The sequence below is a fragment of the Pseudophryne corroboree genome, unplaced genomic scaffold, assembly GCF_028390025.1.
Source record: "Pseudophryne corroboree isolate aPseCor3 unplaced genomic scaffold, aPseCor3.hap2 scaffold_663, whole genome shotgun sequence".
NCBI lineage: Eukaryota > Metazoa > Chordata > Amphibia > Anura > Myobatrachidae > Pseudophryne > Pseudophryne corroboree.
In genome coordinates, this window is record NW_026970250.1 from 131,925 (window position 1) to 156,150 (window position 24,226).

The 24,226-nt window shown below is 46.6% G+C and overlaps 11 non-coding genes and 1 pseudogene across 11 annotated transcripts; 9 read left to right on the forward strand and 3 right to left on the reverse strand.

The window, feature by feature from the left end:
* Positions 1 to 1,433: 1,433 nt before the first annotated feature.
* On the reverse strand, positions 1,434 to 1,596 carry LOC135036927 (U1 spliceosomal RNA). The gene has a single exon (XR_010231550.1). It is a non-coding gene; the product is annotated as a U1 spliceosomal RNA (small nuclear RNA).
* A 152-nt stretch (positions 1,597 to 1,748) lies between these two features.
* LOC135036866 (U1 spliceosomal RNA) lies at positions 1,749 to 1,912 on the reverse strand. Its single transcript, XR_010231494.1, has one exon. It is a non-coding gene; the product is annotated as a U1 spliceosomal RNA (small nuclear RNA).
* Positions 1,913 to 2,572: 660 nt separating this feature from the next.
* Positions 2,573 to 2,728, reverse strand: LOC135036946 (U1 spliceosomal RNA). The gene has a single exon (XR_010231562.1). It is a non-coding gene; the product is annotated as a U1 spliceosomal RNA (small nuclear RNA).
* A 2,361-nt stretch (positions 2,729 to 5,089) lies between these two features.
* Positions 5,090 to 5,253, forward strand: LOC135037016 (U1 spliceosomal RNA). The gene has a single exon (XR_010231632.1). It is a non-coding gene; the product is annotated as a U1 spliceosomal RNA (small nuclear RNA).
* A 152-nt stretch (positions 5,254 to 5,405) lies between these two features.
* On the forward strand, positions 5,406 to 5,540 carry LOC135036933 (U1 spliceosomal RNA; annotated as a pseudogene).
* Positions 5,541 to 6,242: 702 nt separating this feature from the next.
* LOC135036999 (U1 spliceosomal RNA) lies at positions 6,243 to 6,406 on the forward strand. The gene has a single exon (XR_010231615.1). It is a non-coding gene; the product is annotated as a U1 spliceosomal RNA (small nuclear RNA).
* Positions 6,407 to 6,558: 152 nt separating this feature from the next.
* LOC135036932 (U1 spliceosomal RNA) lies at positions 6,559 to 6,721 on the forward strand. Its single transcript, XR_010231554.1, has one exon. It is a non-coding gene; the product is annotated as a U1 spliceosomal RNA (small nuclear RNA).
* A 670-nt stretch (positions 6,722 to 7,391) lies between these two features.
* Positions 7,392 to 7,555, forward strand: LOC135037001 (U1 spliceosomal RNA). The gene has a single exon (XR_010231617.1). It is a non-coding gene; the product is annotated as a U1 spliceosomal RNA (small nuclear RNA).
* A 152-nt stretch (positions 7,556 to 7,707) lies between these two features.
* On the forward strand, positions 7,708 to 7,871 carry LOC135036912 (U1 spliceosomal RNA). Its single transcript, XR_010231537.1, has one exon. It is a non-coding gene; the product is annotated as a U1 spliceosomal RNA (small nuclear RNA).
* A 668-nt stretch (positions 7,872 to 8,539) lies between these two features.
* Positions 8,540 to 8,703, forward strand: LOC135037028 (U1 spliceosomal RNA). The gene has a single exon (XR_010231643.1). It is a non-coding gene; the product is annotated as a U1 spliceosomal RNA (small nuclear RNA).
* Positions 8,704 to 8,855: 152 nt separating this feature from the next.
* Positions 8,856 to 9,018, forward strand: LOC135036939 (U1 spliceosomal RNA). The gene has a single exon (XR_010231558.1). It is a non-coding gene; the product is annotated as a U1 spliceosomal RNA (small nuclear RNA).
* Positions 9,019 to 9,689: 671 nt separating this feature from the next.
* LOC135037002 (U1 spliceosomal RNA) lies at positions 9,690 to 9,853 on the forward strand. Its single transcript, XR_010231618.1, has one exon. It is a non-coding gene; the product is annotated as a U1 spliceosomal RNA (small nuclear RNA).
* Positions 9,854 to 24,226: the final 14,373 nt, after the last annotated feature.

The window sequence follows — 24,226 nt, forward strand, 5'->3', positions numbered from 1 at the left end:
AGACCTGTGCTCCTTAACTGTACCTGGTGGCTCGTGGAGCGGCTGCCCAGTAATCAGTGTCCACGCCAGTGCGCACACGGTCCACCCCCTACGGCCACGCTCCCCTTCATCAGCGGCCTCGTGATCCGGAAGGGCGGTGCGTGTGTGACTGACCTTAGGAAGAAACCGGAGCCTCCGCTGCAGTGACCCAGCAACCAGGGCACGGGAGTATACAGCGCCGCTGGGAGTGATGAAGCTGCAGTAAAGATGTCTATTAGACCTAGCCTGCTGCAGCCCTTGTAGATTCTCATAAAAAAAGTTCTTATTTTCTTGTCAAAATTAATAGCTAAGAATAGGCTGCCTGAGGCAGGCCCCTGTTAAGTGGCCTGCTACTGAAGGCACCAACTACAAACTGAGCTCCCTGTTCATGGAAGCGGGGTTATAGAGGAGAATGCGCTGAGCATCTTGGGAACAGTCAAAAGCTTTGAGCCGGTTGGTGCCTCAGATCAAGATCCTACTCTACACCCCAATGTGAATCCTTGTGGAGTCCAGTGTACCCCACAGAAGAAATTAATGTGTCACACCCATTGGCAGCAACCTTAGAATAGCTGCTGACGGGCACAATTGAGAAAGGAAGGGGGGGGGGACATTTGAATCCAGCACATAGATGCAATTCAAATATGTAATTTGAACCTTCCTATTTTAAAATATAATGGATGAACTTCACCCTGTGATAACAATCTTCATGATATAGAGATCTCATATGCAAAATAAGTATGAGTTGGGATAGGGCTGGGGAGGGTGGCTGCTCGGGCAAGCCCCTCCCCCGTCAAGTTAAGGAGATTCAACTGAGGAAGCACAAGGGAACTCTCGTCTGGGGACAACAACTGCAGGGAGACCACATTTTTTCAGATGAACATGGGAGGGCGGAAGGCTGCCTAATACTGAAGCACCATCAAATATCAAACCATATGCAATAACTAGTACAAGCATTCCTGGGGGAAGGTCTGCAGGAGACGAATTTGCATACGGTGATGTCATCCAAGCAGTGGGCCAAAGTTGGCTGGAACCCTCATCTGCATATGAAAAGAGAAAAGGGTTATGCAGGGCATGGCGGCCTTTTGCGGCGCTTGGATGACCCCTAGTTCGCATTAAACACCTCCACCTTCCTTCGGTGTGGGGCTTATGTTGGCTATGCCCCAGCCCCTGAAGCATTCAAGCTGATTTCTTGCAGCAGCTGGGCACTGTAACAGCTCCAGAGCTGCTCTGTAAGGCAAATAAAAGGGTGTGGGCCCTGCAGCACTACCTGTAGTTCGCATTGTGCGTTGGAAGGCACAAAGTAAGCAGACGGGAGAAGTCAGGATAGTGCGCAAGGGCATAGAAGGGAGCGGCTCAAGAAAAGAGAAGTGGAAACAGACAGCAAACTAGGCTGGAGAGAGACCTGAGACAAAGAGATCTGAATTATACGAGAGCCGACCAGGGGAAACACAAATTATGCAGTCAAGTTTCCCATATTTGGGGAAATCGCAGGGGCAGCACACCCAGAGTGCAATGGTTGAGCCTTGCCCTGGGAGAAGCACCTTCAAGATCATAGTATCTCACCTGGCAGGTAAGTAGGAGTTGGGCTAGAGCTGGGGAGGGTCGCTGCTCGGGCACCCCCCTGTCAAGTGAAGGAGATCCAACTGAGGCAGCACAATGGAACTCTCGAAAGAAGAACAAGGCTAGAGGAAGATCTGAGACAAAGAAATCTGACTTTTACCAGAGCTGACCAGCGGAAAACACAAACACAGTCCCCAACTACCACAAATAATGCAGGCGAGTTTCCCACATTTGGGTAAATCACAGGGGTCAGCATACCCAGAATGCAATGAATGAACCTCACCCTGGGTGAACAATTTTCATGACCATGGTGTCTCCTATGCAAAATAAGTATGATTTGGGATAGGGCTGGGGAGGGCCGCTGCTCAGGCACATCTCTGTCAAGTAAAGGAGATTCAACTGAGGCAGCACAAGGGAACTCTCATATGGGGACAACAACTGCAGGGAGAACACATATTTTCAGATGAACATGGGAGGGCAGAAGGCTGCCTAATACTGAAGCACCCCCAAACAACAAACCAAATGCAACAACTAGTGCAAGCATTCCTGGGGGAAGGCCTGCAGCAGATGGATTTGCATATGGTGATGTTATCCAAGCAGTGGGTCAAAGTTGGCTTCAACCCTCATCTGCATATGAAAAGAGAAAAGGGGCGGCCTTTTGCGGTGCTTGGATGACCCCTAGATCGCATTAAACACCCCCACCCTCCTTTGGTGTGGGGCTCATGTTGGCCATGCCCCATCCCATGAAGCATTCAAGCTGATTTCTTGCAGCAGCTGGGCACTGTAACAGCTCCAGAGCTGCTCTGTAAGGCAAGTAAAAGGGTGTGGGCCCTGCAGCACTACCTGTAGTTTGCATTGTGCATTGGAAGGCACAAAGTAAGCAGACGGGAGGAGAAGTCAGGATAGTGCACAAGGGTATAGAAGGGAGGGGCTCAAGAAAAAAGAAGTGGAAACAGAGAGCAAACTAGGCTGGAGAGAGACCTGAGACAAAGAGATCTGAATTATACGAGAGCCGACCAGAGGAAACACAAATTATGCAGTCAAGTGTCCCACATTTGGGGAAATCGTAGGAGCAGCACACCCAGTGTGCAATGGGTGAGCCTTGCCCTGGGAGAAGCACCTTCCTGATTATAGTATCTCACCTGGGTGTGCTGCCCCTGCGATTTCCCCAAATGTGGGAAACTTGACTGCATAATTTGTGTTTCCCCTGGTCGGCTCTCATATAATTCAGATCTCTTTGTCTCAGGTCTCTCTCCAGCCTAGTTTGCTGTCTGTTTCCACTTCTTTTTTCTTGAGCCCCTCCCTTCTATACCCTTGTGGACTATCCTGACTTCTCCTCCTGTCTGCTTACTTTGTGCCTTCCAATGCACAATGCAAACTACAGGTAGTGCTGCAGGGCCCACACCCTTTTACTTGCCTTACAGAGCAGCTCTGGAGCTGTTACAGTGCCAAGCTGCTGCAAGAAATCAGCTTGAATGCTTCAGGGGCTGGGGCATGGCCAACATGAGCCCCACACCGAAGGAGGGTGGGGGTGTTTAATGCGAACTAAGGGTCATCCAAGCGCCGCAAAAGGCCGCCATGCCCTGCATACCCCTTTTCTCTTTTCATATGCAGATGAGGGTTCCAGCCAACTTTGGCCCACTGCTTGGATGACATCACTATATGCATATCCGTCTTCTGCAGACCTTCCCCCAGGAATGCTTGTACTAGTTGTTGCATTTGGTTTGTTGTTTGGGGGTGCTTCAGTATTAGGCAGCCTTCTGCCCTCCCATGTTCATCTGAAAATATGTGTTCTCACTGCAGTTGTTGTCCCCAGATGAGAGTTCCCTTGTGCTGCCTCAGTTGAATCTCCTTTACTCTAAAACTTGTAAAACTTAGCAAAAGTGTTTACTAAATAGCTGCTCGGCAAAGTTGCAATGCCGAGACTCCCCGACCAGCTGCCCAGGATGAACCCACCTTTCTAGTAGAATGGGTCTTCACCTAATTCAGTAACGGCAATCCTGCCGTGGAATGAGCATGCTGAATCTTACCACAGATCCAGCGCATAATTGTCTACATGGAAGCAGGACACCCAATCCTGTTGGGAGCATACAGGACAAACAGAGCCTCTGTTTTCCTAATCTGAACCGTTCTGGTGACATAAATTTTCAAAGTTCTGACCACAGCCAGAGACTTTGACTCAACGAAGGTGTCAGTGGCCAAAGGCACCATGTGGAAAGATGAACCACCTTCGGCAGAAATAGTTGACGTGTCCTCAATTCTGCTCTATCTTCATGAAATATCAAATAAAGGCTCTTGTGATACTGCATGGTTTGTACTGTTTTCCATGTGCTCCCAGATCTTTCAAGCAAGAAGCATGGTCAAGAAAGTTCTGTTTGAAAAGAAACAACATTTACTGTCATTGTTATAGAATTTGGGAGAAAAAACAAGAAGAAATCTGCACTGTTGACGCACTGGACAGAATGAATGAATCATAAAATATAACCTTTATTAAGTATGTATTAAAATTGGATAAATATTAATATTATTATCCCAAACTGCAGTGAAACATAAAGGTTAAAATCACAGAACTAACATACATGTGCATAAGAAGAATAAAGAGATGTGAAAAAAAGGTTTAAAAAGCGTGTCCGTGTGTGATTACTTTTGAAGGCACAACCCTGGCGGGGTTGTTTATATAGATATATATGTTGCTAATAATCACTTTCTAGCGTAATGTTATTAAATAGCTGTTAGTATCTATGTCGTCAGGTACCACTGGGTCATATCCTATATACTCCTGTGGGAAACTTGACTGCATAATTTGTGTTTCCCCTGGTCGGCTCTCGTATAATTCAGATCTCTTTGTCTCAGGTCTCTCTCCAGCCTAGTTTGCTGTCTGTTTCCACTTCTCTTTTCTTGAGCCGCTGCCTTCTATGCCCTTGTGCACTCTCCAGACTTCTCCTGTCTGCTTACTTTGTGCCTTCCAACGCACAATGCAAACTACAGGTAGTGCTGCAGGGCCCACACCCTTTTACTTGCCTTACAGAGCAGCTCTGGAGCTGTTACAGTGCCCAGCTGCAGCAAGAAATCAGCTTGAATGCTTCAGGGGCTGGGGCATAGCCAACATGAGCCCCACACCGACGGAGGGTGGAGGTGTTTAATGCAAACTAGGGGTCAGCCAAGCGCCGCAAAAGGCCGCCATGCCCTGCATGCCCCTTTTCTCTTTTCATATGCAGACGAGGGTTGAAGCCAACTTTGACCCACTGCTTGGATGACATCACCATATGCAAATCCATCTGCGGCAGGCCTTCCCCCAGGAATGCTTGCACTAGTTGTTGCATTTGGTTTGTTGTTTGGGGGTGCTTCAGTATTAGGCAGCCTTCTGCCCTCCCATGTTCATCTGAAAATATGTGTTCTCCCTGCAGTTGTTGTCCCCAGATGAGAGTTCCCTTGTGCTGCCTCAGTTGAATCTCCTTTACTTGACAGAGATGTGCCTGAGCAGCGGCCCTCCCCAGCCCTATCCCAAATCATACTTATTTTGCATAGGAGATACCATGGTCATGAAGATTGTTCTCCCAGGGTTAGGTTCATTCATTGCGTTCTGGGTATGCTGACCTCTGTGATTTCCCCAAATGTGGGAAACTCAACTGCATTATTTGTGGTAGTGGGGGACTGTGTTTGTGCTTTCCTCTGGTCAGCTCTGGTAAAAGTCAGATTTCTTTGTCTCAGATCTTCCTCTAGCCTTGTTCTTCTTTCAAGAGTTCCCTTGTGCTGCCTCAGTTGGATCTCCTTCACTTGACAGGGGGGTGCCCGAGCAGCGACCCTCCCCAGCTCTAGCCCAACTCCTACTTACCTGCCAGGTGAGATACTATGACCATGAAGTTGCTTCTCCCAGGGCAAGGCTCACCCATTGCACTCTGGGTGTGCTGCCCCTGCGATTTCCCCAAATATGGGAAACTTGATTGCATAATTTGTGTTTCCCCTAGTCGGCTCTCATATAATTCAGATCTCTTTGTCTCAGGTCTCTCTCCAGCCTAGTTTGCTGTCTGTTTCCACTTCTTTTTTCTTGAGCCCCTCCCTTCTATACCCTTGTGCACTATCCTGACTTCTCCTCCTGTCTGCTTACTTTGTGCCTTCCGATGCACAATGCAAACTACAGGTAGTGCTGCAGGGCCCACACCCTTTTACTTGCCTTACAGAGCAGCTCTGGAGCTGTTACAGTGCCAAGCTGCTGCAAGAAATCAGCTTGAATGCTTCAGGGGCTGGGGCATGGCCAACATGAGCCCCACACCGAAGTAGGGTGGGGGTGTTTAATGCGAACTAAGGGTCATCCAAGCGCCGCAAAAGGCCGCCATGCCCTGCATACCCCTTTTCTCTTTTCATATGCAGATGAGGGTTCCAGCCAACTTTGGCCCACTGCTTGGATGACATCACTGTATGCAAATCCGTCTTCTGCAGACCTTCCCCCAGGAATGCTTGTACTAGTTGTTGCATTTGGTTTGTTGTTTGGGGGTGCTTCAGTATTAGGCAGCCTTCTGCCCTCCCATGTTCATCTGAAAATATGTGTTCTCCCGGCAGTTGTTGTCCCCAGATGAGAGTTCCCTTGTGCTGCCTCAGTTGAATCTACTTTACTTGACAGAGATGTGCCTGAGCAGCGGCCCTCCCCAGCCCTATCCCAAATCATACTTATTTTGCATAGGAGATACCATGGTCATAAAGATTGTTCTCCCAGGGTGAGGTTCATTCATTGCATTCTGGGTATGCTGACCCCTGTGATTTCCCCAAATGTGGGAAACTCAACTGCATTATTTGTGGTAGTGGGGGACTGTGTTTGTGTTTTCCTCTGGTCAGCTCTGGTAAAAGTCAGATTTCTTTGTCTCAGATCTTCCTCTAGCCTTGTTCTTCTTTCGAGAGTTCCATTGTGCTGCCTCAGTTTGATCTCCTTCACTTGACAGGGGGGTACCCGAGCAGCGACCCTCCCCAGCTCTAGCCCAACTCCTACATAACTGCCAGGTGAGATACTATGATCATGAAGGTGCTTCTCCCAGGGCAAGGCTCACCCATTGCACTCTGGGTGTGCTGCTCCTGCGATTTCCCCAAATGTGGGAAACTTGACTGCATAATTTGCGTTTCCCCTGGTCGGCTCTCGTATAATTCAGATCTCTTTGTCTCAGGTCTCTCTCCAGCCTAGTTTGCTGTCTGTTTCCACTTCTCTTTTCTTGAGCCGCTGCCTTCTATGCCCTTGTGCACTCTCCTGACTTCTCCTGTCTGCTTACTTTGTGCCTTCCAACGCACAATGCAAACTACAGGTAGTGCTGCAGGGCCCACACCCTTTTACTTGCCTTTCAGAGCAGCTCTGGAGCTGTTACAGTGCCCAGCTGCTGCAAGAAATCAGCTTGAATGCTTCAGGGGCTGGGGCATAGCCAACATGAGCCCCACACCGACGGAGGGTGGAGGTGTTTAATGCGAACTAAGGGTCATCCAAGCGCCGCAAAAGGCCGCCATGCCCTGCATACCCCTTTTCTCTTTTCATATGCAGATGAGGGTTCCAGCCAACTTTGGCCCACTGCTTGGATGACATCACCGTATGCAAATACGTCTTCTGCAGACCTTCCCCCAGGAATGCTTGTACTAGTTGTTGCATTTGGTTTGTTGTTTGGGGTGCTTCAGTATTAGGCAGCCTTCTGCTCTCCCATGTTCATCTGAAAATATGTGTTCTCCCTGCAGTTGTTGTCCCCAGATGAGAGTTCTCTTGTGCTGCCTCAGTTGAATCTCCTTTACTTGACAGAGATGTGCCTGAGCAGCGGCCATCCCCAGCCCTATCCCAAATCATACTTATTTTGCATAGGAGATACCATGGTCATGAAGATTGTTCTTCCAGGGTGAGGTTCATTCATTGCATTCTGGGTATGCTGACCCCTGTGATTTCCCCAAATGTGGGAAACTCGACTGCATTATTTGTGGTAGTGGGGGACTGTGTTTGTGCTTTCCTCTGGTCAGCTCTGGTAAAAGTCAGATTTCTTTGTCTCAGATCTTCCTCTAGCCTTGTTCTTTTTTTGAGAGTTTCCTTGTGCTGCCTCAGTTGGATTTCCTTCACTTGACAGGGGGGTGCCCGAGCAGCGACCCTCCCCAGCTCTAGCCCAACTCCTACTTACCTGCCAGGTGAGATACTATGATCAGGAAGGTGCTTCTCCCAGGGCAAGGCTCACCCATTGCACTCTGGGTGTGCTGCTCCTACGATTTCCCCAAATGTGGGACACTTGACTACATAATTTGTGTTTCCTCTGGTCGGCTACTCGTATAATTCAGATCTCTTTGTCTCAGGTCTCTCTCCAGCCTAGTTTGCTGTCTGTTTCCACTTCTCTTTTCTTGAGCCCCTGCCCTTGCCCTTGTGCACTCTCCTGACTTCTCCTGTCTGCTTACTTTGTGCCTTCCAACGCACAATGCAAACTACAGGTAGTGCTGCAGGGCCAACACCCTTTTACTTGCCTTACAGAGCAGCTCTGGAGCTGTTACAGTGCCCAGCTGCTGCAAGAAATCAGCTTGAATGCTTCAGGGGCTGGGGCATAGCCAACATGAGCCCCACACCGACGGAGGGTGGAGGTGTTTAATGCGAACTAAGGGTCATCCAAGCGCCGCAAAAGGCCGCCATGCCCTGCATACCCCTTTTCTCTTTTCATATGCAGATGAGGGTTCCAGCCAACTTTGGCCCACTGCTTGGATGACATCACCGTATGCAAATCCGTCTTCTGCAGACCTTTTCCCAGGAATGCTTGTACTAGTTGTTGCATTTGGTTTGTTGTTTGGGGGTGCTTCAGTATTAGGCAGCCTTCTGCTCTCCCATGTTCATCTGAAAATATGTGTTCTCCCTGCAGTTGTTGTCCCCAGATGAGAGTTCCCTTGTGCTGCCTCAGTTGAATCTCCTTTACTTGACAGAGATGTGCCTGAGCAGCGGCCCTCCCCAGCCCTATCCCAAATCATACTTATTTTGCATAGGAGATACCATTGTCATGAAGATTGTTCTCCCAGGGTGAGGTTCATTCATTGCATTCTGGGTATGCTGACCCCTGTCATTTCCCCAAATGTGGGAAACTCGACTGCATTATTTGTGGTAGTGGGGGACTGTGTTTGTGCTTTCCTCTGGTCAGCTCTGGTAAAAGTCAGATTTCTTTGTCTCAGATCTTCCTCTAGCCTTGTTCTTTTTTCGAGAGTTTCCTTGTGCTGCCTCAGTTGGATCTCCTTCACTTGACAGGGGGGTGCCCGAACAGCGACCCTCCCCAGCTCTAGCCCAACTCCTACTTACCTGCCAGGTGAGATACTATGATCAGGAAGGTGCTTCTCCCAGGGCAAGGCTCACCCAATGCACTCTGGGTGTGCTGCTCCTACGATTTCCCCAAATGTGGGACACTTGATTACATAATTTGTGTTTCCTCTGGTCGGCTCTCGTATAATTCAGATCTCTTTGTCTCAGGTCTCTCTCCAGCCTAGTTTGCTGTCTGTTTCCACTTCTCTTTTCTTGAGCCGCTCCCTTCTATGCCCTTGTGCACTATCCTGACTTCTCCCGTCTGCTTACTTTGTGCCTTCCAACGCACAATGCAAACTACAGGTAGTGCTGCAGGGCCCACACCCTTTTACTTGCTTTTCAGAGCAGCTCTGGAGCTGTTACAGTGCCCAGCTGCTGCAAGAAATCAGCTTGAATGCTTCAGGGGCTGGGGCATAGCCAACATGAGCCCCACACCGAAGGAAGGTGGAGGTGTTTAATGCAAACTAGGGGTCATCCAAGCGCCGCAAAAGGCCGCCATGCCCTGCACACCCCTTTTTTATTTTCATATGCAGACGAGGGTTGAAGCCAACTTTGACCCACTGCTTGGATGACATCACCATATGCAAATCCATCTGCTGCAGGCCTTCCCCCAGGAATGCTTGCACTAGTAGTTGCATTTGGTTTGTTGTTTGGGGGTGCTTCAGTGTTAGGCAGCCTTCTGCCCTCCCATGTTCATCTGAAAATATGTGTTCTCCCTGCAGTTGTTGTCCCCAGATGAGAGTTCCCTTGTGTTGCCTCAGTTGAATCTCCTTTACTTGACAGAGATGTGCCTGAGCAGCGGCCCTCCCCAGCCCTATCCCAAATCATACTTATTTTGCATAGGAGATACCATGGTCATGAAGATTGTTCTCCCAGGGTGAGGTTCATTCATTGCACTCTGGGTATGCTGACCCCTGTGATTTCCCCAAATGTGGGAAACTCGACTGCATTATTTGTGGTAGTGGGGGACTGCGTTTGTGCTTTCCTCTGGTCAGCTCTGGTAAAAGTCAGATTTCTTTGTCTCAGATCTTCCTCTAGCCTTGTTCTTCTTTCGAGAGTTCCCTTGTGCTGCCTCAGTTGGATCTCCTTCACTTGACAGGGGGTGCCCGAGCAGCAATCCTCCACAGCTCTAGCCCAACTCCTACTTACCTGCCAGGTGAGATATTATGATGTTCACTGTTAGGGCAATCAGGATGTGGAATTCCCTGCCAGGGAAGGTGGTAATGGCGGACTCTGTAATTGGATTTAAAAAAGGAATGGATACATTTCTGAATGAAAAAGCTATCCAAGGTTATAATACTTAAAATATCAACATGGTTAATCCGGGGGTAACATGAGTTATAGTAGCTAACTAGTCATAAAACATTATTCAGCAAGTATGTAGAATCATCACAACTTAAAACAGGTTGAACACGATGGGCAATTTGCCTCTATTCAACCTCAAAAACTATGTTACTATATGTTACTATATTACTATGTTACTGTAGTATACAGAACACCACAATGTAATGAGCAGTGATAGTGAGCACTGATGAGGATACTAGAACTGACACTGAGCAGCAAGATGCAGCACTGGACTATTAGTAATGTACTGTAGTATGCTGAGCACCACAATGCAGCACAAGACAATGAGCAGTGATACTGAGCACTGATGAGGATACTACTGAGAACTGACACTGAGCAGGAGAGACACACTACTAGTATTACTAAGCAGCAATAAGTAACCACTGATACTGAGCACTGATATTGAGATTTCCACTGAGAGAACATAGCCACGTCCTCTCCGCTCTCTCTTCAATGCACGAGTAAAAATGGCGGCAACGCGCAGCTCTTTATATGGAATCCGAATCTCGAGAGAATCCGACAGCGGGATGATGACATTTTCCCTTGTTCAGGTTTTCCGAGTCAGGCGGGAACAACCGAGCCTGCCTCGGACCAGTGTAAACCACATGGAGTTCGTCGGGAATTCGGTTCTCGGAGAACCGAACCCGCTCCTCTCTACCTTATACCCATCAATTTTTTTATTTTCAATCTAAGCCCCTGCAGTTTTCTGTAAGCATCTGCTTCGCTATGATGATCAACAAGTCACAAGGGCAAACACTCAGGGCTTGAGGCGTAGATCTTAGGACCAGCTGCTACAAGCATGGCAGAGGTGTCACTATCACTGGTGACACCCAGAGAGGTGGCGAAGGAGATTGTAATGCAGTGCGCGCAGATAAGCAGCGCAATGGTAAAAAGGAGGCATGGTTTCATAGGTAGGGGCGTGGCCTGGTGGCCTGAATCTACATTTTGTTGCTCCGGGTGTCCTGGGGGTTGGGGGCTGCACCCGGGGACTAGTGTGTGTGCGGTGCTGGCTCCTGCACAGTGACAGGGCATGGCCACCCAGCATGACGCCTCCATTCTTGACCATGCTGTAATTGCAGTCGCACTGCAGTTCAGCGTGATCATAAAAAATGGTGTAGCCTCCTGCTGGTGCAAACTGTATGTGCGCGCAGGAAGCCGCCACCATTTTTGTGATCACAGCGGCTGAATGTGATGTCATACAGCCGCTGTGACCACGCCCCCTGTGTCTCCTCCGTTGCAGACCCCATTTTGAAGCCTTGCCCCCGCACCGCTCCATCCCTGACTTGGAAATGGAGTGTTGCTGACCCCCCTCTCCCCCCCCCCCGCCCCGATTGACAGGCAGAGGCGATCGCATTCTCTGCGGGGTGCCGCAGAAAATGCAGGCACATGCGTATGCTGTTAGCAATTTTTGCAGTTGGATCGCTTATTGTGATTGCATTCCAACCTGAATCAGGCCCTATTACCTATCACAATGCGCTGCGGGCAGTACAAAATTGGGTTAATATAGGAGTAAAACTCCCAGACCTGTGCTCCTTAACTGTACCTGGTGGCTAGTGGAGCGGCTGCCCAGTAATCAGTGTCCACGCCAGTGCGCACACGGTCCACCCCCTACGGCCACGCTCCCCTTCATCAGCGGCCTCGTGATCCGGAAGGGCGGTGTGTGTGTGACTGACCTTAGGAAGAAACTGGAGCCTCCGCTGCAGTGACCCAGCAACCAGGTGACAATGCTAAATTCCTTGTCGTATAAACAACCCTTTATGAAGCTAAGAACACTGTACGCTGTTTACTTAAGAAGTACCGTAATGGTACGCTATTGACGTAGCGATCGCTCAGCCGTAGGCGAGACGCTCAAGCGTCACGTTCGCTCGCGGCCCAGTGATCACAGGACACGTTATTGGCTATGTCTAGGGGAATGATTCGCTATGGCGTAGCTTACGCTCGAGACCACGAGGAGGTCACCAGCGATGCAGACGCTCACAACACTATACCTTTATGTTAAAACCTTATACCAATGAAATACACTGAATACCTTAATGTGAGTACAGGGTGTAAATGCAACCTTGTGTAACCTGACTAACTACAAAGCTGCTTGAGCGTCACCGACGCTCAAGTGAACACTTAACACTATAGAAAATACACAGATACTGGTTTAGGTTCCAAAGCCTATTAACTGTATTATATCTAATATACTTGTAAAAGGGGATAACAGTACAAATGATACACTACAATATAACAAGGACTTCCTAACCACAGAACTAAACAATAAATACAAAAAGACAATACTACACTGACCTAAATGCAATACAGTACAATACTATAATACTATGAGAGATATAAGAGAAAAGAAGAGAGAGAGAGATAGAGAGAGAGAGAGAAATTGGCTCACAGAAAGACAATGATTACGGAGAGAAACTTACGCACAAAGGGTATGATCGCCTGCGCCTCGATATCCAGCTCCCGGCTATCAGCAGATAACCGTTGATGAGAGAGTGAGAGCTGGATGTGGTCGGCCTGCCTATTTATACCCCACACACAATGCAATCTCATGGTCCTACAATCCCATTGTCCATTGGCCGAAGGAATTCGGCCCTGCATCATAACAAAAGGTCATAGGGTGATTCATACAGGTGGGCTGTGACGATTTCCAACAGCTCAGGTGGGTGGGAAACTGGGTTTCCCGCCGCATACCTGAGTATGAGTAAATAATAGAAATGGACATAAACTTCTTATGTCCATAACTATTCGCACGAGCGATTAATACGCTCCAAACCAACACCGGAATATTGCTAATTAAATACTCTTCCGATGGGTACCAAACACTGCTGTATGATTCCTGTTAGACCCTTCGTACGATATAAAGAGGGATTCCTCAGCTCTGGGACATTGTATTTTAACCAAACTTTCAGAATCTATCAAAGGGACCATGATCTATAAACTACATTAATTGTGAAAATATGTAACGAATGAGTCGCACGCTACGACTACGTAAACTCTACCGTAAATGCGCATACCGCGCCTGCGAGTGTACGCTATTGCGGGTATGCGCCTCCACGGGAGAGCGTACGCACGCGCAGCGCGGACCAGTGTGCGGTGCAAATATGGCAACGTGCATTGAGACATTTTTCTGACTTTGACAGTCCACCCTTTGGCAGTCAACAATAACTGCCACAAAACATTTAAGGAGAAAAATGTAAGTCAGGGGTTAATTGATTTCCATGGTTGGGTAGGGGAGAAGAGTGGAGTAGGTGTGAAGAGGGTATGACCTAGTGAGAAAGTAGAAGCATGTGTGTATGAGTCCATGTTTGGAGGGTCATGTATCATCGTGCCGTACGTGTGGTAGATCAAGCTTCGAGGTATTGCGAAGTATACATTTGAATTCCTTCTTGTCCTGTGGTACAGGTCTGTGGATGGGCTGTCAAACTCTACCGAGCTCATTTCGGCTGTGGTTGTAACAAAATGGGGATGCACATTTTAGTTGATGATACATGAATGGGGGAGGTATGTGGTTGCTGCTATCTGTGCCTGTATTCCCTATCGTCTATGTGTGTCGTTACCTGGGGGTTGTAGAGATGAAGATAAAGAACACTTACGAAAAATGCAATGATATTCTATGTCAGGGAAATGTACATCTGTTGTTGAAGTTGTGTTCGGTATCTGTTGAGAGTCGTCTTCTTTGCGCTGTATTGCTCCTTGGGCATGAGCAAATAGCTTTGTCTGAGCCATCAGATTTACAAAAAATGTTGGGCTAGCGTGAGTTTAAAAATACTAGGGAAACTGGGGATCCATGGCAAAGTTCATCAAGTGTCCATATTTAAAGTTGTCAAATCTTCTTCTTTGGTGCTTGTCTGTTGTCTGTATAGCGTCTCGTCAACTTCCTCGTCCAAGGGGGTCTTTGTATCTTGGAGAAAAGCAGAAAAACAGGTGAAAGAAACGGACCGTATAATCGCATTTTCATCACATTCTGGTTTCTATCATTGGGTCATAAATCAAATCCAGGTTAATTACGGTTTCCTCACTCCTCAAGCTCATCACTTTTGTACTTTGTTTGCACCTCATTAAAGCCTGCCCGCATCTAAATATCAATCCAATCGATATAACAACACCCAAGATACATAGTAGAAACTTTCCAACATCCATTATGACTCCTTGAGCCCAGTCTCCCAAACCGGAGAACCAATTTCGCGGGTTCAACCATGACACCCAACCAGTCAGCTCATTACCTACAGCAGCAAGGGTGAGATTGTGTTTTCGACGAAATTCCCACTTTAATTGCAGAATATCGTCCATCTTTTGGTCTATGACCTCTACCGGATCCTCGGTGCTATTTGTGATATACGTGCAACACTTTATGCCGTACTGTGTTGCCAATGTAACACAATATCCGCCTGTTACTGCTGTAAGATAATTAAGAACCATCCTATGCTGAACTAGTTCTGTTTTGTAAGCTTGAAGTTCTCTTCCAGTGTATCTAAACGTGTCATCATACATTTCAGTGATATTATCTAACAAATTGGCGAGTGCGGAAATGTATCTATAATTCATCACTCCTCGAGCGGTACGAGTGAAATGTAGCGCTACCAGAACCTGAATCCCGGTGGATTCATGGATAAGATCAGAGGCCGGATGCTCTAACCTTTCTGACAGTTGTCTTTTAACTCGGTGCTCGTAATGAGTGTGAGTATAAGGAGCTTGGGCACCACGGTGTATGTCCTTCATTTTGTCATGTGTAACAGTCATCACTTCAGGCAATACTTTTCCAATATAACACAATCCTTCAGAGTTTGGGGCAAGCCACTTGTACGCCTTTCTCCCGCATATGAAATATGCATCATCGGGGAGAACATATGGGACGGAGAAGGACATGACCATGTTACAAACCTTCCAGGTGAAATCTCCTGACCCTAATTCTTCCATCTGCCTAATGCACGTATCGGTTTGTACGATATGTGCACAGTATCCTGGTGATACCTCTCCAACTCTAGTAATCCTATTTCCTAAGGTATATCGATACCGGAAAGATTTTCCTCTACTGGCTATGTGGCGTACGAACTCTGTATCTGTAGGCATTCTATCTGCTCTGTGTGAAAAGGTCATGGTAAGGTTGCTCCATGACACTTCCCAATTTCCCGGTTTTCTGGGATTGGAGATGTTAAAACATAAGAGGGACCTATCCACATGGTATTGGTGGAGCTTCAAACTAGGAGGGCTGGAGATGTTAAACCTCCGGTCCACCGGTCTCCCACCACTTAGCTCAAGTACCTCCCCTAACGTTAAAGGAAATGGTACTAGCCCTGATTTACTGTGACCCTGAGGTACTTGAGAGCATACCCAACAATCTGTTTGGTTTAACACGTTACCCACTAGAGAGTGATAGTCACTCAATGGATGCCGGTCCATATGGATATTAAAACTAGATTGGCATTTCTTTATGCATCCATCTTCAACCAGATTATCACAGAGCCTACAGATACAATTTTCTTCAGCTAACAATCCATCACAATTTCTTCTATCGGATCGTTTTCTGATACTCGCCTTTGCTTGTTGGTTTGGTTGATCTTGGAAAACTACGCCTCCATCATCATAATCGGAACCCATTCCAGAACCTCTCTCGACCTCTATGGTACTCTCGCCGGAACAGACTGCTCTGGTCAACATCATGGTTAACATCAAAATCCGGATCACAGTCTCTTGGGGCAAGTCCATCTTTGAGGAGAAAATAGAGAAGAATGAGAAGGGGGAAAAAGAAATTTTAAGGGAGAGGGGCTGGGAAGTGGAGAAAAACAATAAAGGGGAGAGGGGAGTCGACAGCTGCTTTCGATCTTCAAGGCTCAGGTGCCGCCTCAGTCCTCCTGGAACAGACACTCCAGTGATACAACCTCTACCGTCTGTTCCTTATCACGGGACTTCTCGAGATCAGCAACCTTCTTGCAGTGGGATGAATGGACCCAAGTCTCTCTCTCAGCAACCTTCAATGCTGTGGTGCTAGTCAATAAGACCTGGTATGGTCCTTCCCATCTATCAATAAGACAACCTGAGCGTAGAAAATTTCGTATCATTACATAATCCCCAGGTTCAATGTCATGACAATTACTACCTGGTAAATCAGGAATCACCAACTTCAGATTATCATTTTGATTCCTCAACTGTTTACTCATGTTAATCAAGTATTTTACAGTTACTTCATTGTTACATTTCAAATCATCCTGAGGGTTAATCATGACATGCGGTTGTCGACCAAACAAGATTTCAAAAGGAGACAGATTAAGAGGGGACCTGGGAGTGGTTCTGATGCTATACAAAACAATGGGTAAAGCTTCTGGCCACGTCAATCCTGTCTCTGCCATTACTTTACTCAATTTATTTTTAATAGTGCTGTTCACTCTTTCGACCTTCGCACTCGCCTGTGGACGGTACGGAGTGTGCAGCTTGCTATCAATTCCCATCAACTTACACATTCCTTGAAAGACATCACCTGTAAAATGGGTACCCCTATCACTTTCAATGATTCTAGGGATACCATATCTACATACAAATTCCTGCACAATTTTCTTAGCTGTAAACATAGCGGTATTTGTAGCTGCTGGAAAAGCTTCGACCCAATTCGAGAAAACATCTATACAGACAAGTACATATTTCAAATTTCTACATGGGGGTAATTGAATGAAGTCAATTTGTATTACTTGGAAAGGGCCGCCGGCAGGTGGGATATGGGATGGTTCTGTAGGTATTGCTTTTCCAATATTCTTTCTCAGACAGGTAAGGCATGACATTGCTCTTTTACCCGCATGAGAGGAGAATCCTGGGGCGCACCAGTATGCTCTTACCAATTTGCACATCCCCTCCTTGCCTAGATGAGTCAGCCCGTGAGCTGCTTCAGCCAGACATGGAAGGTATGCCCTGGGGGCCACTGGTTTACCATGTCCATCCGTCCAGAGCCCTGAGGACTCCTGGCCATATCCCTTTGCCTTCCAGACTGCTCTTTCCTGTGTGGAACACAAATTCTGCATCTCACACAACTTCTGTGTGTTGATGGTATTAAATACCATCAACTGTGTGGTGTCTGTCCGTGTGGGGGTAGCAGCTGCAAGCTTTGCGGCTTCGTCTGCTCGGCTGTTACCAAGTGACACTGGGTCTTGGCTATATGTATGTGCTTTACATTTGATAACAGCCACTCTGTCGGGTTCCTGTATCGCTGTTAGAAGCCTTTTTATATAAGCTGCATGCGCTATCGGTGTACCAGCCGCCGTCATGAAATTTCTGAGCCGCCATAGGGCTCCGAAATCATGGACTACCCCGAAGGCGTATCTAGAATCGGTGTAGATATTGGCAGACTTACCCTTAGCCAATTCACATGCTCTGGTTAGGGCGACCAGTTCAGCAACCTGGGCTGAGTGAGGTGGGCCTAGCGGTTCCGCTTCTATGGTGTCTTGGTCATCTACGACTGCGTATCCAGTACACAAGTCTCCCGAGTCTGACTGTCTGTGACAACTACCGTCCGTGTAGAACGTGAGTTCTGCATCTTCTAGTGGATTGTCACTGATGTCAGGCCTTGCGGTAAAATTTTGGGTCAAATATTCCATACAATCATGTGTATCTTCCTTTGCATTAAATCCTCCTTCCCCACCACTCTCACCTTCCACCCTTTGTGCCTGACCAGGCACACCTGGGAGAAATGTTGCAGGATTTAATGCACTGCATCTCCTTATGGTGATGTTTACTGGGGCCATTAATGCCAATTCCCATCTTGTAAACCTTGCTGATGAGACGTGTCTGGTTTGGGCAGAATTCAATAAGGCAGATACCGCATGCGGTGTATGGATTGTGAGATTGTGGCCTAGCACGACATCTTCGCTTTTTGTCACTAGCAATGCTATCGCCGCAACGCTACGCAAGCATGTGGGGAGGGATCGCGCTACCGTGTCTAGCTGAGCGCTGTAGTATGCAATTGGCCTGCTGGCATCACCGTGTTTTTGTGTTAGTACACCTGCTGCGCACCCAGCACTTTCTGTTCCGTATAGTTCAAAGGGTTTCCCATAGTCTGGCATACCTAGTGCTGGTGCCTGCGTTAGGCACTGTTTGAGTCTCTCAAATGCTGTTTCAGATTCGTCTGTATGCGAAATCCGATCAGGTTTGTTTGAAGAGACCATTTCCTGCAAAGGTAGCGCCAATATGGAAAACCCTGGGATCCAATTACGGCAATACCCACACATTCCTAAAAACGTCCTGATCTGTTGCTGGGTTTGTGGCAGTGTCATGTCTCTAATGGCTTGGATTCTATCAGCGGTCAGGTGTCTCAGTCCTTGTGTTAGACAGTGTCCCAAATATTTTACCTTAGCTTGGCATAATTGCAACTTGTCTTTGGAAACCTTGTGACCTGTGTCTGAAAGATGAAACAGGAGCTGTTTCGTATCCTTCAGAGATGCTTCCAGTGAATCTGAACACAGTAATAAATCGTCCACATACTGTATCAATACTGATCCACTGTCTGGTTGGAAAGACTGTAAACAATCATGCAAAGCCTGAGAAAATATACTTGGACTGTCTATGAAACCTTGGGGTAACCGAGTCCACGTGTATTGGACTCCTCTGTATGTGAATGCAAACAAATATTGGCTGTCAGGGTGCAGAGGTACCGAAAAGAAAGTGGAGCAGAGGTCAATAACAGTGAAAAATTTGGCAGTGGGAGGAATTTGCATTAGGATGACAGCTGGATTAGGCACTACGGGGAACTGACTCTCAACTATTTTGTTAATCCCCCTTAGATCCTGCACTAGCCTGTAACCCCTCCCCCCACTCTTTTTAACAGGGAAGATGGGACTATTTGCTGTGCTGGACGTTCTTACTAGAATGCCCTGTTGTAGCAAGCGCTCTATTACGGGAAAAACTCCTAACTCCACCTCTGGCTTCAGAGGATACTGTGGGATTTTTGGAGCTATCCTACCATCTTTTACTTGCACAACTACTGGAGCTACGTTTGCCATTAATCCAGTGCCCGGACGAGCCCCCAATTGACAATGCTAAATTCCTTGTCGTATAAACAACCCTTTATGAAGCTAAGAACACTGTACGCTGTTTACTTAAGAAGTACCGTAATGGTACGCTATTGACGTAGCGATCGCTCAGCCGTAGGCGAGACGCTCAAGCGTCACGTTCGCTCGCGGCCCAGTGATCACAGGACACGTTATTGGCTATGTCTAGGGGAATGATTCGCTATGGCGTAGCTTACGCTCGAGACCACGAGGAGGTCACCAGCGATGCAGACGCTCACAACACTATACCTTTATGTTAAAACCTTATACCAATGAAATACACTGAATACCTTAATGTGAGTACAGGGTGTAAATGCAACCTTGTGTAACCTGACTAACTACAAAGCTGCTTGAGCGTCACCGACGCTCAAGTGAACACTTAACACTATAGAAAATACACAGATACTGGTTTAGGTTCCAAAGCCTATTAACTGTATTATATCTAATATACTTGTAAAAGGGGATAACAGTACAAATGATACACTACAATATAACAAGGACTTCCTAACCACAGAACTAAACAATAAATACAAAAAGACAATACTACACTGACCTAAATGCAATACAGTACAATACTATAATACTATGAGAGATATAAGAGAAAAGAAGAGAGAGAGAGATAGAGAGAGAGAGAGAAATTGGCTCACAGAAAGACAATGATTACGGAGAGAAACTTACGCACAAAGGGTATGATCGCCTGCGCCTCGATATCCAGCTCCCGGCTATCAGCAGATAACCGTTGATGAGAGAGTGAGAGCTGGATGTGGTCGGCCTGCCTATTTATACCCCACACACAATGCAATCTCATGGTCCTACAATCCCATTGTCCATTGGCCGAAGGAATTCGGCCCTGCATCATAACAAAAGGTCATAGGGTGATTCATACAGGTGGGCTGTGACGATTTCCAACAGCTCAGGTGGGTGGGAAACTGGGTTTCCCGCCGCATACCTGAGTATGAGTAAATAATAGAAATGGACATAAACTTCTTATGTCCATAACTATTCGCACGAGCGATTAATACGCTCCAAACCAACACCGGAATATTGCTAATTAAATACTCTTCCGATGGGTACCAAACACTGCTGTATGATTCCTGTTAGACCCTTCGTACGATATAAAGAGGGATTCCTCAGCTCTGGGACATTGTATTTTAACCAAACTTTCAGAATCTATCAAAGGGACCATGATCTATAAACTACATTAATTGTGAAAATATGTAACGAATGAGTCGCACGCTACGACTACGTAAACTCTACCGTAAATGCGCATACCGCGCCTGCGAGTGTACGCTATTGCGGGTATGCGCCTCCACGGGAGAGCGTACGCACGCGCAGCGCGGACCAGTGTGCGGTGCAAATATGGCAACGTGCATTGAGACATTTTTCTGACTTTGACACAGGGCACGGGAGTATACAGCGCCGCTGGGAGTGATGAAGCTGCAGTAAAGATGTCTATTAGACCTAGCCTGCTGCAGCCCTTGTAGATTCTCATAAAACAAGTTCTTCTTTTCTTGTCAAAATTAATAGCTAAGAATAGGCTGCCTGAGGCAGGCCCCTGTTAAGTGGCCTGCTACTGAAGGCACCAACTACAAACTGAGCTCCCTGTTCATGGAAGCGGGGTTATAGAGGAGGATGCGCTGAGCATCTTGGGAACAGTCAAAAGCTTTGAGCCGGTTGGTGCCTCAGATCAAGATCCTACTCTACACCCCAATGTGAATCCTTGTGGAGTCCAGTGTACCCCACAGAAGAAATTAATGTGTCACACCCATTGGCAGCAACCTTAGAATAGCTGCTGACGGGCACAATTGAGAAAGGAAGGGGGGGGGGGGGACATTTGAATCCAGCACATAGATGCAATTCAAATATGTAATTTGTACCTTCCTATTTTAAAATATAATGGATGAACCTCACCCTGTGAGAACAATCTTCATGATCAAGAGATCTCATATGCAAAATAAGTATGAGTTGGGATAGGGCTGGGGAGGGTGGCTGCTCGGGCAGCCCCTCCCCCGTCAAGTTAAGGAGATTCAACTGAGGACGCACAAGGGAACTCTCGTCTTGGGACAACAACTGCAGGGAGACCACATCTGTTCAGATGAACATGGGAGGGTGGAAGGCTGCCTAATATTGAAGCACCATCAAATATCAAACCATATGCAACAACTAGTACAAGCATTCCTGGGGGAAGGTCTGCAGAAGACGGATTTGCATACGGTGATGTCATCCAAGATGTGGGCCAAAGTTGGCTGGAACCCTCATCTGCATATGAAAAGAGAAAAGGGGCATGCAGGGCATGGCGGCCTTTTGCGGTGCTTGGATGACCCCTAGTTCGCATTAAACACCCCCACCCTCCTTTGGTGTGGGGCTCATGTTGGCCATGCCCCATCCCCTGAAGCATTCAAGCTGATTTCTTGCAGCAGCTGGGCACTGTAACAGCTCCAGAGCTGTTCTGTAAGGCAAGTAAAAGGGTGTGGGCCCTGCAGCACCACCTGTAGTTCGCATTGTGCGTTGGAAGGCACAAAGTAAGCAGACGGGAGGAGAAGTCAGGATAGTGCGCAAGGGCATCCTTTTCTCTTAGTCCGTAGAGGATGCTGGGGTCACATTAAGAACCATGGGGTATAGACGGGATCCGCAAGAGACATGGGCACTTTAAGACTTTCAAAGGGTGTGAACTGGCTCCTCCCTCTATGCCCCTCCTCCAGACTCCAGTTATAGGAACTGTGCCCAGGGAGACGGACATTTCGAGGAAAGGATTTATTGTTAAACTAAGGTGAGCATCTTACCAGCTCACACCTTAAGCATGCCGCAGAACGTGGCATTCAACAGAACACAAGCCAACGGCATGAACAATTGCAGCAAAAAGCTGACCAGAACCATAACATAACATGTGTATAACCACAAGTAATAACTGCAGACACAGTATGGACTGGGACGGGTGCCCAGCATCCTCTACGGACTAAGAGAAAAGGATTTACCGGTAGGTATTAAAATCCTATTTTCTCATACGACCTAGAGGATGCTGGGGTCACATTAAGAACCATGGGGTTATACCAAAGCTCTTGAACGGGTGGGAGAGTGCGTACGACTCTGCAGCACCGAATGACCCAACTTGAGGTTATCATCAGCCAAGGTATCAAACTTGTAAAACTTAGCAAAAGTGTTTACTAAATAGCTGCTCGGCAAAGTTGCAATGCCGAGACTCCCCGACCAGCTGCCCAGGATGAACCCACCTTTCTAGTAGAATGGGTCTTCACCTAATTCAGTAACGGCAATCCTGCCATGGAATGAGCATGCTGAATCTTACCACAGATCCAGCGCATAATGGTCTACATGGAAGCAGGACACCCAATCCTGTTGGGAGCATACAGGACAAACAGAGCCTCTGTTTTCCTAATCTGAACCGTTCTGGTGACATAAATTTTCAAAGTTCTGACCACAGCCAGAGACTTTGACTCAACGAAGGTGTCAGTGGCCAAAGGCACCATGTGGAAAGATGAACCACCTTCGGCAGAAATTGTTGACGTGTCCTCAATTCTGCTCTATCTTCATGAAAGATCAAATAAAGGCTCTTGTGATACTGCATGGTTTGTACTGTTTTCCATGTGCTCCCAGATCTTTCAAGCAAGTAGCATGGTCAAGAAAGTTCTGTTTGAAAAGAAACAACATTTACTGTCATTGTTATAGAATTTGGGAGAAAAAACAAGAAGAAATCTGCACTGTTGACGCACTGGACAGAATGAATGAATCATAAAATATAACCTTTATTAAGTATGTATTAAAATTGGATAAATATTAATATTATTATCCCAAACTGCAGTGAAACATAAAGGTTAAAATCACAGAACTAACATACATGTGCATAAGAAGAATAAACAGATGTGAAAAAAAGGTTTAAAAAGCGTGTCCGTGTGTGATTATTTTTGAAGGCACAACCCTGGCGGGGTTGTTTATATAGATATATATGTTGCTAATAATCACTTTCTAGCGTAATGTTATTAAATAGCTGTTAGTATCTATGTCGTCAGGTACCACTGGGTCGTATCCTATATACTCCCTTCACTCAATAGGGGTTACCTCCCGGGAAGCCATCCCCATTGGCGAATTTGTGGGGGTGATTGAGTATAACCGGTAAGCTAACCTCCAATTTGTGGGGTGCTTAGGTAGATGGGGATCACTTATTTCTCTGTGTCCCCTAAGACTATATTCCTAAATTCAATACCACAGGGGGATAGCTTTCTATATCGGATAAGGAATCACTTGATAGGGAAATCTCTATGCATCATGGAAAGATCATATTTATTAATATCCAAACTAAAAAAATGATGAATAGCTTTAATTTAGCTGTTTAGATATAGTTAATTGGCGAGATATACCAACAGGTGCGGTTGCCTTAAGGAATATGGCAATTCCAATATAAATAGCAGCCCTCCTTCATATAATCAGCCAGATCTTATTAAATCTGGTCCAGATATAGCCGTTCAGATATACTTAATTGACAACATATATCAATCGGTGGGGTTGCCTTAAGGAATATAGCAATTCCAATTCTCATATAAATAGCAACCTTCCTTCATATATTCAGCCAGATCTTATTTAATCTGATCTAGGCGTAGGCAATAATGCTTTCCTTAGAGGTATAGCCACCTCAATTCTTATTAGGAAGCAAAGTGTCTGTCATAATGGTTTATCCAATTCATCTAAGAAATAATATATTCCATGTGTCAGAGATTCATTACTCTCTATTTACACTGTTAAAGAGTTAATTCTTATTATGTTACAGTGTAATGAAATTATCATATAGGGAGATGTGGCAATTCCATGTGCTATATATATAATAACCCTTAGTGGTCCAGATTCCACAATGAGGAATTTTCTTATAAACCGCTGAAACACACAGCTGTTTGACTGACTTCCAAATATATCTATCTCACTTTGTAACAGTCTTATGATAGAGAAACTGTTACATATTCGGTCACTTAGTTATCTAAAG